General features: G+C 37.0%; 1 protein-coding gene across 7 annotated transcripts in view; it reads right to left on the bottom strand.

Annotated features, from left to right (window-relative positions):
* Dcun1d4 (defective in cullin neddylation 1 domain containing 4) overlaps positions 1 to 16856 on the bottom strand; it is a 73053-nt gene that overhangs the window by 45234 nt on the left and 10963 nt on the right. For 3 of the 7 annotated variants that reach the window (XM_048784454.1, XM_015482096.2, XM_048784459.1), the window contains exons 2-3: positions 2760 to 2830; positions 2413 to 2452 (exon numbers count right to left, since the gene is read on the bottom strand). The gene's annotated coding sequence lies outside the window, so the exon portion shown is untranslated. Of the gene's footprint in view, positions 1 to 2412; positions 2453 to 2759; positions 2837 to 8294; positions 9613 to 16856 lie in introns of those variants that run through there. The other 4 variants (XM_048784457.1, XM_015482094.2, XM_048784455.1 and 1 more) reach the window with 4 other exon arrangements.

Here is a 16856-nt window from a genome sequence, read left to right as displayed (position 1 = left end):
ACTAAACCTTCTCAGATTCCAATCATCATAGTTTTACATTGTTAAGTTTTTAAGTCCATTTTGTTGGGTATGAAAATCACAAGTGATGCTTCGTATAACCAGAAAGGAAAATGCCAGACATTCACAAGTCATCAAATACTGTAACCGCCGTATGCAATACACCAACCATCAGACACAGCTGCCATTCCCAAGGGCATAAGAGAGGCATGAGGCCAAATGCTTTTTCCAATTTCCTCTTCCTTAAATATGACTTACAGTTATTAAATTGTCACATATCAGGTTAAATATATGAATGTGAAATTACTATAATTACTCATTTAAATCAAACCTTCAAATTAACAACATAATGTGTAGAATTCAGAACTTAAGAAGCTATATTACCATATCTTACAGAAATACAACTTTAGGGCTTTACAAATGCAAAATTGTTTTAAAAATAAAAACTATTTTAAACATAGTTTTAAAAATAAAACAATACTAAAGAATAAGATGAAAAATAAATCCTCATAGATCCACAAACATCATTTCAGAATGAGAAACAAGTGTTTTTTTCCCCTTAGCTATTAAGACTGGCCCTGAAAATTTTATTCCAGCATTACTGAAAGTAGCTAAAAGTTAAATATACAAATGTGTGTTATTAAGAGCCTAGAAAAAACATATTATAATGTATCTATGAACTAGAAAATTTATGTACCCATTTAAAATGAGAGAAGATGCTTTATAAATGTGCTACTATAAAGACACACAGTGCCCTAGAATATTCCTGCCCCCTTGTCTCATTCCTCCCTGAAAGCAGGAATATCTGGTCTAATTAGTGATCCACAGAGAGGAAACTGAGCAGAGAGCCCCGCCCCTTGAAGCAACTTTCAGATCTGCTTGCTGGCAGACATATGAAGCCTTCCACCATCACAGTAGGTGGTATGAGAGGGCAGCAGATATGCCAGCCTATACTTAACCTAGTTGTGGCTAAGCCTTAAAGAGAAATACTGAAAAGCTTGATTAGTCTTGCTGCACATCTCAGCAAGTTTTCCAACAAAACTGTTACTTTTTAATCTCTTTCTTATGCATAATTTTCAATTGATTCTGAACCAATCTAAGGGGGTGGGAGTCCTAAATCAATGACCCACGAGATTAAATAAAATTAATTAAATGAAAAAAAAATCCAATAATATACATAGTAAATCATGAATGCTAAATGAAAAAAAACAAGCATATATACAAGTATATATGCATGCATAAAAATATCTGAAAGAACCAACATTAAATAGTGCACTGGGGAAATAGGGTGGGATTGGGAGACATGAATCTAATCTCCAATGTGTTGGTATGAAGAAGTAAGGCTTTTGGGAGGGTTCTATCCTCATGACTGGGAGTAGTTCCCTCATAAAAGAAGCCCAAGGAGTTGCCTCTCCCTCCCACAATGTGAGGATGCAGCAAGAAGAGCTAACACTGAGGAACGGGCTTTCATCAGATACAGAATTTGCTGGTGCCTTGATTTTAGACTTCCCAACATTCAGATCATGAGTCATCAATTTCTGTTGTTCATAAATTACCCCATCTAAAGTACTTTGTTATAGTAGTCCAAACAGACTAGAACAAGCAGGAATTCATATACTGTGCAGTAACTTTCTAATTTTAAAATAGATTTTAGTAATTTTCACTGGAAGTTTAGTGACTATAAACCAAATGCCAGTTTCTCTTTAACAATTTAAAGAAATGGTCTCAAAATATGGTCTCCAGATTCAGGAGGATCAACATCATCTCAAAGCTTGTTAGCAAAGCACACTCTGGGGGCCCACTCATCCCCAATCTACAGAATCAGAAACTCTGGGGGTAGAGCCTGACAACCTGTTTTAAATAAGCCCTCCTTAGGAGACTATCATGCTAGCTACACTTTGAAGAGCGCAGGGCTAGAGAGTAACTGTGAATAATCTAGCTTCAGTGTTCTCATTCATAAGTCCTCATTTCCTATACAACACACACACACACACACACACCCCTACCTTTCAAATCAAATCACATTTTCAGCTGAATTAACCAAAAAATGAGATCTTAAGACCACTAGAGAATTTTTAGCCCCTTTAAAGGAATTAAAGTGCTTTTCCATAAACCAGCACCCCAGAATAGATTTCCTCTAGGAAGGAGCTGAAATATGGCTGCCTTCACTACACCCTGAAAGATCTCCTCAACCAAGTACTTGTTCATGGAGTGTTGCGATAACACAGAGCATTAATGGCTAGTATTTCTCTTTCATAATTTGTATTAGTAAGGGTATTTAAAATTAAGCAGTCAGTACTTGGAAGACTAAAGGTGGGAGGATCCAAGTGCAAGAACAGCCTGGGCAACTAAAGAGAGACCCTGTCTCAAAAGAATAAAGAAAAAAAATTAAGTAATGTTAGCATTTACAGATACCTGTTTGGTGATCGTCTTGGCCAACGTCTTCTGTTAAATTCTGCAAGAAATACATTCATTATTACCAAGAAATCACATAGCATACAGCAAGTTTTATACGCAATTGCTATCTTATCCACAATTGAAAATTTTTCAGCAAATACACTTGCACAAAATGAATAGTTCATCTTTTTTTTTTAAACTTATTTTATTATTTTTTTTAGGTGTAGATGGACACAACAACACAATGCCTTTTATTTTTTATGTGGTGCTGAGGATCGAACCCCAGTCCCGCCTGTGCTAGGCGAGCGCTCTACCACTGAGCCACAATCCCAGCCCATAGTTTTATCTTTAAATGACTGACTTACTAGTTTATTAAGGGTGTGGTAGATCTTATGAATATTTGCCAGTGTTGAGAGATGAGAGTTCAGCTGAAAGTCTTTAAAAGAAAAAAGAAAAAATTCACTGTCATCTATTTCCACACTACAGAGACTGTTTAAAAAAGTAAAAATAAACAAATGTTTTGATATCAATTAATTTATATTTATATATACAAAATGACATGCAATTACTGACCTGCCTCCTAGAAATAAAGTTTGACAATAATATTAAATTCCCAACCAAATGTTAAAGTTCATGAAATTTTCATGTGGATTCTAAGGTAAAATGAAAATACTACAGTAATTGTAAAATCCTGTCAGCAGGGAACTTGAACTTACTAGAAAGATATAAATGTTAGCAAATAGAAGACAGATCTCGAAATGTGTTCACTTTCTCCTCCCTGTCCCCAGAATTTGTGGTACAATGAGTAAGTCCTGGCAAAACAACGATAGAAAAGCACTCCAAGGCCAGTATTTCTTACAATATATTTATTTTGTGGTTGATTATACAACAGAGAGAACAAAATCTCTCCCATTAAACAAACAGATAAATCAAAGAATTCTCCTGCAGGCCAGAGCCCAATGATGGGTCTATGGGTATAGTTGCAGGCACTGCAATGTTAAAACGTACCACAGAAGCAGAAATCATACTCCTAAGGAAACAGGCCTAGATCAAAAAATATACCCATGCTTCATCCCCAATCATTTCAGAATTATCTACAGAATCAAAAGACTGATGAAATTGCTCCATCCTAGAATCCTGCACAATATAAAACTAATAAACTGTTAGTCTTACAAATTTCTCATTTTTGTAAACTATGCTGTCATGTATATTAGGCAGTAAAAATACAAGTTTATCAATAACTTCCTATTTGAAAAAGCATCAATGGAAGTATTTTCATAAAACATTAGGATTTACATTAGTTACTTTTCTTTTTTCTTTCTTTCTTCTTTTTTAGGTTTTCTTTGTTTTTAGTTGTTGGTGGACCTTTATTTTATTTATGTGTGATGCTGAGAATTGAACCCAGTGCCTCACACGTTAGGCAAGCGCTCTACCACTGAGCCACAGCCCCAGCCTACATGAACTTTTTGATATCACTAATAAGCAGCCCCCAACCCAAGTTCCTTTTCTTTCCAATATAAAGGTTAAAATCAAAGGTTAAAATCTTTGAAAAGATACTATAACTATCCAACCAACAACAATCTAACAAAAAAGAAAAAGAAGCCACCCTTCACTGAAATGTTTTTTGGAATGCGCATCAGATGCAAAGAACAGATCCAAAGATGAGATACTACCACATTTTAAGTTGTCTGCTGGGGCTGGACCTTCTGGTACTACTTCACTTCAAATCAAGAAAGCAAGCTGCCTCCCTGCCACTAGTTAGAAAGGTTTATCGGTTCATTTTCTAAGTCTTACTAGGAATCCAGTTCTGGGCAGGCCTATGGGGCAAAGGGATCCAGGATAGCAAAGCCCCTGACATTAACACAGGAGCAGCAAGCCATTATTTATACATATACACACGTACTGCTCAGGCACAGTCACAGCCAGCTAGAATGGTTCAAAGAACCAATTTTGGGCAGAGAGACAGCCAGAGGAGGGCCTCAGGCTCTAAACAGGACTCAAATAGAGACACATTTTGTTTGGCATCTCAATAATCTAGCCATGCTTAAAATTATGACATTAGTGGCACAGAATCTAGATCTTTCATCTTAATTGGTACAAATGTTCAGAAAAGCATTTGGGGTGTGCAAGTGTGTGTGTGTGTGCGCGCGCGTGTGCATGCACTTAATTACTTATGTTTACATTTAATGAACACCAATGATAATCTCTAAAACCAAAATTGACAGCCAAATGAGCCAGAAAGTCCAATTTCTGCAGCCTCCCATCTACTACCACACCATAACCCCCTTCTTGTACTCTCTCAATTTAGAAACAGGAAGACAATACATTCCATTATCACCTTGGAATGTTAATTAAACACTTGGGACCCCCACAAAACCAAAAACTAACACACAAAGTTTGAGGCCACAATAGGAGGAAGAGAGAATGGGGCGCGCCAAAGGTCATACATGCAGTGAGGTCCTCCTAACCCCCATGCTACATTTTGTCATTTCACTGTTCTACTGTTAAGTCAGTGTCAAAATTCACATAAGGGAATCTAAGGGAAGAAGTCAAGTTGTTAAATCTTTCTCTCTCCTTTATACGGCTATGAAAGAAGTAGAAAAGAAACAGAAGTTGTCCTCAATCTGGAATTTCAGCTGAGCCCTACCCAACTTCTTTCACCACTCCATCCCACAAAACCCTTCTTTTCAACCTTCACATTCTGTCCAATGCCCTCTCTAATTCCAACAGAGTCCAATGTGCACACATATGTGCGTGTGCACACGCACACTCACTCTGTTCCTGCCCAAAATACCATTTTGTTTTATCACCTCACCTTGGAGTTTTAACTCATGGCTCAAATCTCAGGTCTAACAGTTATTTAACCTAAATCCCAATTTCCTTATCTGAAAAATAAGACTATGAAATAATCCTTCATAGTGTTGCTGGAAGGATGAAAATATATCAGACACCTATCATAATACCTATCTGTGTCAGGCACCCATCACAATGTCTGGGACACAATAAATAAAAGCCACTGATGACCACTATATTTGCTTATGGTGTTCTACACACCAAATGGTCATCTAAAATAGTATCTACTTTCCCTAGGTCCAACTCAGGTCCAAAGTCAGAAATCCCTTTATGATTGAGGCATGTGGCCAGATAACATCTCTACGGCCTATAACAGCATTTCTATATTTATATACACCAAGTGATGTTTATAATAATGGCTGCAAGTAATCTCAACACACTGGAAAAAGTACAGGAGTGTTTACAACCAGTTTCTGCATGTGAAGTTTCACTTCACACACACAAAGAAGGTGTAACGGTTCATTTCATAAATCACGTGGTATAAGCCAGCAATTATTCATTTCCATATCCAAACCCTACTCTGACACCACCGACCATCACGTCACCCAAAAAATACATACAAAAAGAAAAAAGAAACCAAAATTAATAATCTTTCTTTAGTTTTACCAACATAAGAAGTTAAGAAGACATGAATTCAGAGGGGGAAAAGGACAAAAATAGCATTAAAAGATAAATTCACAAAGGTTAACAAATATTGGATTTATGGTTCATCTGTTCAGTGCTCAGGGCAAGTAATAGACCTTGAAATCTAAAACAGATTTCACATCCTTAAGGCATAGATGTTAGGGGTAAAGATCAAATGCTTTACAGAGAACATATTTAAGGAAAGCACTAACTGATTCATAAAAATCTCCTTCTGCTCATATTTCAATTCCAAAGGATAAATGCCAGGTTAAGTCAACTGTATTCCATGATCCAATGGCTTTCCACAGTAAGGTGGTGTCTGGGCTTGATTCTCCTGAATGACAAGCACAGCTCTATAGTCCTACATTAAAAGCAACGACTGGCTTTGCAAAGAGGCATAGCCTGCTTGACAAATAGCTTGCCTAAATGATCTTCAGGATATTTTTTAAACTATCCACAAATGCAGACTGACCACAAAATTATATAGTTTATTTTCCATTTTAATTCAAATTCACTATGCACAATATAAAAGAAAAATGAACACCACTAAGGAGGTCAAAGTCCATTTTCCTAAACTATCCTCTCCACAGAATGGGTAAGTTCAGACAATGACTGTCAAACAAAAGAATTAAATATGAAAGTAATTTTGTTAATTTGGCCCCTGAGGGCCAAAAAAAATTTAAATATATAAAAAGCAAAAGCTTTCCTTTATACTCTAATAGTCCCTTATAAAATATAACTGGGAGAAGATCTCACTTATAATAACAACAAAAAGGAATAAACTTCAGTATGTAAGATACAAGTGAAGAAAAAATAAAAGTTTGCTGAAAGACATAAATGTAGATAGAGCCATTACATTCCTGGAATGGAAAGACTAACTGTAAAACAATCACTTCTCCCCCTTCATTAAACTATACAAACTGAATGCAATCAAATACCTATTCCACCTGCCCTGCAGTTCTTCAGCCCCCAAAAAACATAGGGAAAGCAGTCAGGCAAGCTTGGTAGACTGATTTTTTAAAGTTTATGGAAAAACAACATGTATGATAGCCAAGAAACTGTTGATAAAGAAGAGTGAGGAAGAACTTACTCCATCTGATATCAATAGATATTATAAAGCAGAGGTTGATAAACCCTCTGGTAAAGGGCCCAGGTCGTAAATATTTTAGGCTGCCTGGGCCTCTTTGATCTGTTACAACTACTCAGCCAGCCATTGTAGCTCAAGAGCACCCATAAATAATACATAAATGAGCATGGTTGCATTCCAATAAAACTTTATAAATAAGCTGGGTGGTAGACTACATTTGGTCTGTAGGCTTTAGTGTGCCAATACCTAGTATAAAAATACAGTAACTATAGCAGTATGGTATGTGTGCAGGAGGATAAATCCATGAAAGGAGTTGATAAACATGTTTGTATGTTTCCATGTATGTATAAGTAAACATACATAATTAATGTAATTAAATATCATGTGAAAATCAATAGAAAACAGTAATTATTCAGTAACAGATGGGTAAATGGCTAGCCTGTGGAACAAACTAAAATTAATCCTAATCTCATCCCAAAGTTACAAATGAAAGGGAAAGCTATTCATGGCAAAAGAAAATGCCCTATCACAGGCTCAGGACCCTGCACACTCTGCTTCTACTCATCTTCCCCTTGCTCATTCTGCTTAGGCACAGTGACTTCCTGCTGTTAAGTGGACACTCCCAAGCACACTTATACCTCAGAGCCTTTGTACATGTTGTTCTCTTTGCTTTGAATGCTCATCCCTCCAGTAACAACACAACTTGCTCTCACACATTATCAGGTTGCCATTTAAATATCACCTCCACAAAGAACCTTGGTAGGTCAAAAAACAGGATCCTTTCTGCACTCTACCACCACACCATGTTTTACTTCTCTTTATGGCATTTGTACACCTGACACTATATCACATATCTGTATTATATGTATTATAATGTTACTTCCACAAAGGCCAAGGATTTGATCTTGTCCACTGCTATGTCCCCAGTGCCTAGAATAGTACCAGCACATATTAACTGTTCGATAAACATTCAGTAAATGATTCAATGCAGATATAAAGGTACCAAGACTTAAACTTGATATGTTCAGAGGATTTCAAGTGACTTTCAGATTTAAGAAGTGTCAGGTTAAGAGAGAGAGAGAGAAAGAGATTCAAAAGAAAAGCAAAGATCAGAAAATAAAGAACCTGCTTTTGAGTTTAGACTGAATATCCTTAAAATATATAATTCTACCAGAGGGATGCAAATTTAAGAGATAAACATGGCACATTCAAGCAACACCAACTCTACTCAATGGTAATATATCTACAACAATTTTACATGATTATGGCATGATACTGTAAAGAAATTTCAACACGCTGAGTGCAGACATAATTCCAGAACCCTGGGAGTGCCTACCTCACAAACCTGTGCACTGCAGAGCGTTGCTGGAGAAGTATGAAAAGCACTCCTGTGGAAGTCTGGATGCTGTGGGAGCATTCTAATCAGGAATCTGCTAGAGAGACCACTCTAGGACAAGAGTGTAACATGGATGAGGCAACCTGGATCTAGAGTGGCCATTTATGGAGAGAACTGGAAGTGACTGAGGTGGGAAATAAATAAGTAGGGCCTCAAGTTAGACAATGGCAGTAAAAGTGGAGAGGAAAGATCCTCCATACACTGGATTTGTAGAAAAGAGCCACATAACTCAAGTAAATTCAATTTTATTCACTTTGGGAGGGAGGGGCATTTCAGTTGTCCCATTAACCGCCCTCTTTTCTATTTAAACTAAGATGTGACACATGAATAGTCACTCAGTTTCAGTTTTTACAGGCCAATCTTAGTGCATCACAACACTGTATGAGTCTAGTATTTAAAGAGATGCATTTTTCATAAAACATGGTCCCTAAATGCCTGCCAGGTGCTTCAACTTAGGAGCTAGTGATCTGTTACAACACTGGAAGAAGGAAATGACTGTGCTGGATTCATCCAAGCTATTCTCCAATGGGGTGCCTTCTGCAATTATTTTCAGTGGTATTTTTAATACAGGTGATGTGCACCTTAAATAGGAGCCTTAGAAACAATTTCTATATAAAATGTGATTGTACTACAAGAATAAGACCAAGTGGAGTGCATATGGGAGGTGAGAGAGAAGACCTCCTTCACGCCATGCACTTGCATCGGATTCTCTTTGTTGTAGTAGCCCAAGCAGGATCAGACGGCTAGCTGGCTGTGGCCAGGCTGGGAATAAATCACATCTTCTAACTGCTAATCTAAAGCTAGCTCTTTCTTTCATTCTAGCTTAACTTTTTTGTTAAGCTATTTTCACACTCCATGAAGGGAAAAAAGCAGCAGCATTTCCTACCCAAAGTTGTTAATCATCAAGTCCACAAACTTAAAGTAATTAAATATTAAAACTTAAAGTAATTAAATTACAACTGGATAAAACAATCTATCAACTTTTTTTAAGAGAAAAAAAAATGGGCCAGAGTAATAAGAGAAAGAAATAAAAGGCACCCAAATAGAAAAGGAGGAGGTTAGATTATCCCTTTTTGCAGATAATATGATATTATTTATAGAAAAATCTAAGGATTCCACCTTGCCATGCTATGATTAGAACTGGCATGAATTCGATAAGACTGCAGATACAGAAACAACATACTAAAAGCAATAGTTCTTTTAGGCCCCAATAACAAAATTACTGAGAAAGAAATCAAAAAAGCAATCCCATTTACAGCACTACAAAAAATGAAACAACAAAACCTAAAAATAAATTTAACAAAAGAGAATGATCTTTAGGATGAAAATTACAAAATTCTGATGAAAGAAATTGAAGCACACACAAAAACATGGAAAGACATCCATGTTCATGAACTAGAAAAATTAATATTGTTAAAATGTCCATACTACCAAAATGATCTAGAGATTCAACACAATTGCTATCAAAATATTAATGACCTTCTTTACAGAAATAAAAAACAATCATAAAATTTGTGTGGAACTACAGAAGACCCTGAATAACCAAAGTAATCTTGAGCAAAATGAACAAAGCTAGAGATTATAGTACTTAACATTAAAACATAGTACAAAACAATAGTAACCAAAACAGCACAATACTGGCGTAAAAACAGACACAGACCAATGGAAGAGAACAGAAAACACAAAAAGAAATCCATACATCCACAGCAAACATTTTCAACAAAGGTGGCCAGAGCATACATTGGAGAAAGTCTCTTTGATACGTGAACATGATACTGAAAAAACTAGATAGCCATACTCAGAAGAAAAAAACTCGATCCCTCTCACCATATATAAAAATTTAACTCAAAGTGAATCAAAGATTTAAATATAAGGCCCCAAAACTATGAAATTACTACAAGAAAACACAGAGGAAATGCTTCAGAATACTAGTCTGGGCAGATTCTTTGGATGACCCCCGAAGCACAAACTGACACATGGGATTACATCAAATTTAACAAGCTTTTGTAAAGCAAAAGAAAACAATCAACAGGAGAGAAAAGACAACCTACTGAAGGAGGAAAATATCTGTAAAGTAGTCATTTGACAAGGGATTAATTGCCAGAGTATATAAGGGACTTTAGTCACAGCAGCAAAAAGAAAGAAAAACACATATAATACAATTTTAAAATGGGCACATGAAAAAGAAAAAAAAAATTTAAGAAAAAAAAATGGGCAAATAACCTGAAGATACTTCTCAAAAGAGATTATAAAAATCACTAATAAGTATGTGAAAAACTGCTCAACATCACTAATCATTCAGGGAAACAAGAGGGGGTGCTGGGTTCGATCCTCAGCACCACATAAAAATAAAATAAAGATGTTGCGTCCACCGAAAACTAAAAAAAAAAAATTTAAAAAAAAACACAAAGAGATATCTCACTCTAGGTATAATGGCTATTATCAAAAAGACAAAAAAAAATTAATGCTGAGGAATTGAAAAAGGGGGAACTTTTTATACACTACTGGTGGGAATGTAAACTGGCACAGTCATATGGAAAAATGACTAGAAATGATATGTAGACAAAATGATATCTAGAAATGATATGTAGACAAAAGGAAGGTTAGTAGAGGAGGGGTAATAGGGAGAGGGAGGAGGGGAGGAAACAGGGAGAGGGAGGAGGGGAGGAAATAGGGAGAGGGAGGAGGGGAGGAAAAAGAGAGGGGAATTGGGGATTGAAATCAAGTTCCTTCCATGTATGATTTTGTTAAAATGGAGCTAACATCTGGTCCAGCTATCTCACTACCAGATATATATATATATATAAAATCTCCAAAGTAAATTAAATCAAAATGTCAAAGAGGCATCTATGTTAGCATGTTTACTGTGGCATTACTCACAACAGCCAAGTTATGCAATCAATCATCATCAAAAGATGAATAAAAATGTGGTATATATGTGTAGAAACACATACACACATGCATATATACATAAGGGAATATTATTCGGTCATAAAAACAAATGTAATTCTGTCGCCTGCAGCCAACATGAGTGTATCTGGAGGACTTTCATGTTTAGCAAAATAAGTCAGCAGAGAGACAAATACTACATGTTCTTACTTATATGTAGAAGCTAAAGAGTTGATCTCAAAGAAGTACAGAATAGAACAGTGGTTACCAGAGACTGGGAAGGATATGGAGAGGGAGGAGGGATGGATGGAGAGAGGATAGTTAAGGAGTACAGGGGTACAGTTAAGATAGAAAAAAATTTACTGTTCTATATGACAGTAGGATAAATATGGTTGACAACAATCGATAACTAGAAGAGAAGATTTCAAATGTTCCCAGTGCAAAGAAATAATACACATGTAAGGGTTAGATATGGCAATTACCCTGATCTGATCATTATACATTGTATACATGTACTGAAATGTCATCCCATAAATGTGTTCCATTACTATGTGTCAATTAAACACAAAATATATTTTTAAAAGGCATGTACTTGGTATATGAAAATAACATATATTGTTTTTCTGGTAAAAAATGCTGTCCATTTATTTCTGAACCAAACTAGTAAAATTATTTAATAAAGCTAATAAACATTTTTTAAAAAGAGGGTGCAGAAAAGATATATAATACCAGTGTTATAGACACTTTCTGGTCACTAAAGGTTCATCAAAGTATCATTAGCTAAACTCCAGCTAATCTGTGAGCAATGTTCTCAGATATAAACATCTTAAATACAGCACTATGCACTTAATAAATGCTTTTTGATGACAATGAAAATGATGAAACAAACCTGTAAAGTTTGGTGGCGGGCAGGGTTAAAGTAGTAACTGCTTTAGCAGTTACTCCTCAATTCCCCCCACTCCCTTTGGCACTAGGCAACCATTAATCTACTTCCTAAATCTATAGATTTGCCTTTTGTGGATATATACAATATGAGGTCTTTCATGATCCCAACACTGTATTATGCACATTTACATAATACAGGTAAAGGTAGAATAATGGCCATGTTGTTGCCAAAAAAGTAAAACAAAACTGGAAAAAATTAAAGGTTATCAAAATCAGCATTCATTCTAAATGTCTCTGGGACAGGACAAAACAATCTAGCAGTGCAAGGCTATGCCTCTCTAACTGGGAATCGACATGGAATGCTTAAAGGGTACTCCAAGCCATGGGGTACATAGCCATCTTCCTGACAATTTTACTCTGAGACATGGAAAAAGAAAAAAATTGTTGTTAAAGCCAAGGGCATACTATAGTTGAGAACCACTGTTCAGGTTTGCCTTGCTTCTTTAAGCCCTCTAGAAACACAGCCTTCTTTCCTCTAGGTTTCAGATAGACCCAGGATAAGGATGTCAATGATGTTGAGTGGAGACCTCGGTGCCAACTCAGAAAGGACATGTCACAACCTGATTTCAATTACTGAAAATCTGGATGTCTTAGTGCAGCATAAAAGAAAAGAAATCAAGTCCTTATGAGACCCCACATGATGTCTTATAGAACCCCACTCTTTTGGACGTGTTCACTGTTATTCCAGCTACACTCTTCCTCGTATATTCAGGAATGGCATTTACTATGTCCTTTCCTTCAATGACACTTGATATTGACAAGGCATAACAGTTGTCTTTGTCTTCACTGAAATATCTATTCAAATGTCACTTCATCAGAGAAGTCTCCTTTACCTTCTCTATCCAAAGCAGTACCTTCAACCACCACCGGATTCAGACTTTGTGGCATTTATCACTTCCTGATATATTTTTAAAAGCTTTCTGAAGGTTTAATTCACATACCATATTGCTCACCCATTTAAAGTATATAATCCAAAGGGTTTTAATATATCCAAGAAGTTATACAACCATCACCAAAATCTAATTATGAAACACTTATCACTGCATTAGCAGTTACTCCTCAATTCCCCCCAACTCCCTTCCATACTAGGCAACCATTAATCTACTTTCTAAATCTAAAGATTGCCTTTTGTGGATATCATACAATATGAGGTCTTTCATGATTCCAACACTGAATTATGTATATTTACAACTTTGTCACTATCCCCAGAGTCAAAGTTTCAGGAGGACAAGGACATTTTTCCTTTCTTCACCACCCTATCCCAATACTTAGAACAGCAAGAGCCTACCTAGTACATTGTAAGTATGAATAAATAGGGGAATTAATGCTTTAAAAAGTCACTGGATTTAGCATCAAGGTTGTTACTCCCATGACCTCAGCAGATTGCAATGACAGAACTGAGGTCAAAATAAACTGAGATGAGGAAACAAAATATGCCAACCATGGACAACCTGTTCAAGAAGCGTGGCTTTGAAGGGGAGACTAGATATGCTTGTGGACTTGATGGTATGTGGAATACAGGTTTTTATATGGCAGGACTTGAGCATGTTTAAAATGCCAATCTTAGATTTGCTTAATATCCTGAAAGGCTACCATAGCCAGAGGATAAAGAGGCAGGTCAGACCACAAGTCAGTGCAGACCTGTATCTGAGCTCAACAACACAAAGCATATGTGTTTTAAAGTATGAAATGCAATTTTAAAAAATTACATTAAAATAAAGACATAAATTGGCATGAACATACTTTATATACAAAGATATGAAAAATTGTGCTCTATATGTGTAATAAGAATTGTAATGCATTCTGCTATAGTGTTTTTTAAAAATAAAATCAATTAAATAAAAAATAAGTTCTACCTCAAAATGACTTAAATATAAGATCTACTATCATAAAGTGAAAAATACTTTAGTTGAAACTATAAAAAGGAGTGTTTTAAATGATCTACAATACCAATTTACAATTTTGCATACCAATTGATAAGTTTATATGAGATGGGACAGGTCTTAGTTTCATTTGTAAAATAAACATTCATATTTGAGGCTAAGTTATTAAAACAAAGATTTGAAATGACTTTTCCATACTGCAAGACAAGAAAAATCCACAAGCTAGGTTTATGGATCAGTTTCACACTACATGGATTTCATCTAGAATTAACAATTTCTTTTTCTATAAAAAGCATGACAGTGCCTGCCCCATAAGGATATTGGAAGGATTAAATGAGTTACTGCTAATATATGCTTAAAACAGAACCTGGCACAGAATAGGCACTGCCCTGGTATTGGCTATTATGTCAGAAGGTGAGCAGGAATGGTCTGCCTACCTCCCAGGGTGGGGACACTGAAGAGCTGCTGCACCTTTTCAGCCCTCTCCCTTAGGGCCAAACTGTGGTAAGCCATTCTTATAGACCGTGGCTGCCATTAGAAGATGGCACCGGCTTCCACTGTGGCCTGTGATAAACAACTCCTTTTATGGAGAGTTGGCGCGCAATCCCTTACCACCCTATGAGAAAGATCCACGTGGCAGCTTAGGATTGGTATGCGGGAGGCTTTATTAGGCTGTGCTTGGGCGCTCGGCGGCAGGCGCTAGAAGAATGATACATGACTCAAGGCCTGAATAAACTGTTGAAAGAAGAATCCTGTGTCGTGTTTCCCTTGCCGGCGAGGGGTCGCGACACCAAACCACCAAACCCATCTATCTCACTAATCTTCTTAAGGAATCCATACAGGATTGGCTATACAGGAGACTCACCTAGGGAGCTCACAAAACACTGATGCCAAGGTCCCAACCCAGATCAATTAAATACAAATGGAAGTGAGTGGTCAATCTTTTCTCAAGCAGCCCCAGGTGATTCTAATGTGCAGCACCTGTAACTCAATTCTACCCTGCCAGCAGCCAAGCTGCCCCTAGGACAACCTCTGTGGAGGCCCCACAGGACTCTAACTCACTCGGGGGTATCCTATCAGTGCGTGGAATAAAGGTCAAGGTCCAGGGGAAAGGCTCAGGACTGAAAAAGCCAGGTGACAGCAAAAGAAAACAAAGGTAGCAGGGGAAGGAGGTATTAGCTTCATTCACCTCATCAATAAATATTTGCTACTTACAAGGCACAAAAGCCAAAAAGGGGTGCTTAGAGAAAGGGAAAACTGATAAGGAAACCAGGTCATTGCAGGTGACTCAGCATTTTCAACAAGCACAACATCCAAAGTGAAAGCCATCCAAGCAAACCGCACCTGGCTTTTTCCTCCCAAGTCTCTCACAAAACCCACAGAAAAGGACAGGAGAACCAGCCACCCAAGAGAAGGGGGTGCCCACCCAGCACACTGCCCTGCTGGTGCCATATTCAAGGAGACAGTCACCTAAGGACATACAATTTGGTTACATTCCCAATGTAACAAGGTAAAAAGGCTCTAGATTCCTTCCCACCCCACCTACCCACTGAAAACACAGATCCATGGGTCAGTCAGAGGAAAAGTCATACTGAAATCTTGCTAATATTACAAGGTCCCAGACTTAGTGGAGAGTAGGTGAGCTGTGGCATCAGGGCCTGGGTTAGAATCCCAGTAGTGCTGTGTCCTAGCTGAGTTCCCCTGCACACGGTACCCAACCTAACATAGCCTGCCTCCGTGTTCCCCATACACAGCTGGAGTAACTCACAGGCTCCTCTCCACAAAGATACTCAGAGCATGAAATGAGATGATACAGTCAAAAACACTTAGCACTGTGCAGGCCCCTATCACGCTCCAAATGAGGCTAATTATTTTAATTCCTATAAGGCAGAAGAGACTAAGACACACAAAACCTAAAACAGCAAAAAGTAAAGACAGGGCAGAGGAATAACAAGATGATGCATCTTTAAAACTATTAATTCAGTAACCACTAGACTTGACTCTGTACAACTATCCTCAATTTCCTGTTTAATTAAGAATGAGTATTTTGTAGTCAAATTTTGGAAATGGCATCTGTAGAGAAGAGATATTAAGAGGGGAAAATACTTAAATTTACCCTAAACTACAGGAAGAAAATAATTTCAAAAATGTTACACAAAAGCTATCAGCAGCTCTACTAAGAAATCTTATATTTCCTAGCTTTTCTGCAAGTGAGATATCTCCTGAATTTAAATATAAGTTTTAAGAGTATTTCAATACACATCTAAAATAAATAAAATCTAAGAAGACAAAAATGACTATTTCATCAGCAAGTTAATATAGAAATACTTTTCCTTGCCATAATTCTTCAGTTGCCCAGTGAGATCTGGTTTTTTAAGTGCCTATTGTCTTATAAGCAGACCAACAGGAAAGGGGATAAAGAGGAATGTAAAAGAAGGCATCTGAAATCCCAATCCTGACCATTCCAAGAAGAAAAGAACCAAAAGCAAAATGGAGATAACCGTACCAACCTGCTCTGCTATCATCATTCACAAGCCAAGAAAAAAAAAAATGGAATTTCAAAATGCTCAAGGGGTTACACAAAGTATTAAATGAAAAGCACAAATAAAATGTCAAGAATAATTTCATTGGTAGTGGAGAGACACCCCAGATCCTGGAGTCAGAATGCCTTAGAAACTCAGTTCCCCACTTCCAAGCTATGTGACCTTGAGAACAGTACAACTTTCTAAACCTGTGAACTGGGGATAACAAGAGGCCCAAATCCACTTTGAGGGTGGGTGGGTGG

Source organism: Marmota marmota, unplaced genomic scaffold (genome assembly GCF_001458135.2).
Source record: "Marmota marmota marmota unplaced genomic scaffold, marMar, whole genome shotgun sequence".
Classification (NCBI taxonomy): domain Eukaryota; kingdom Metazoa; phylum Chordata; class Mammalia; order Rodentia; family Sciuridae; genus Marmota; species Marmota marmota.
This window is presented reverse-complemented; position numbering and strand designations above follow the sequence as displayed.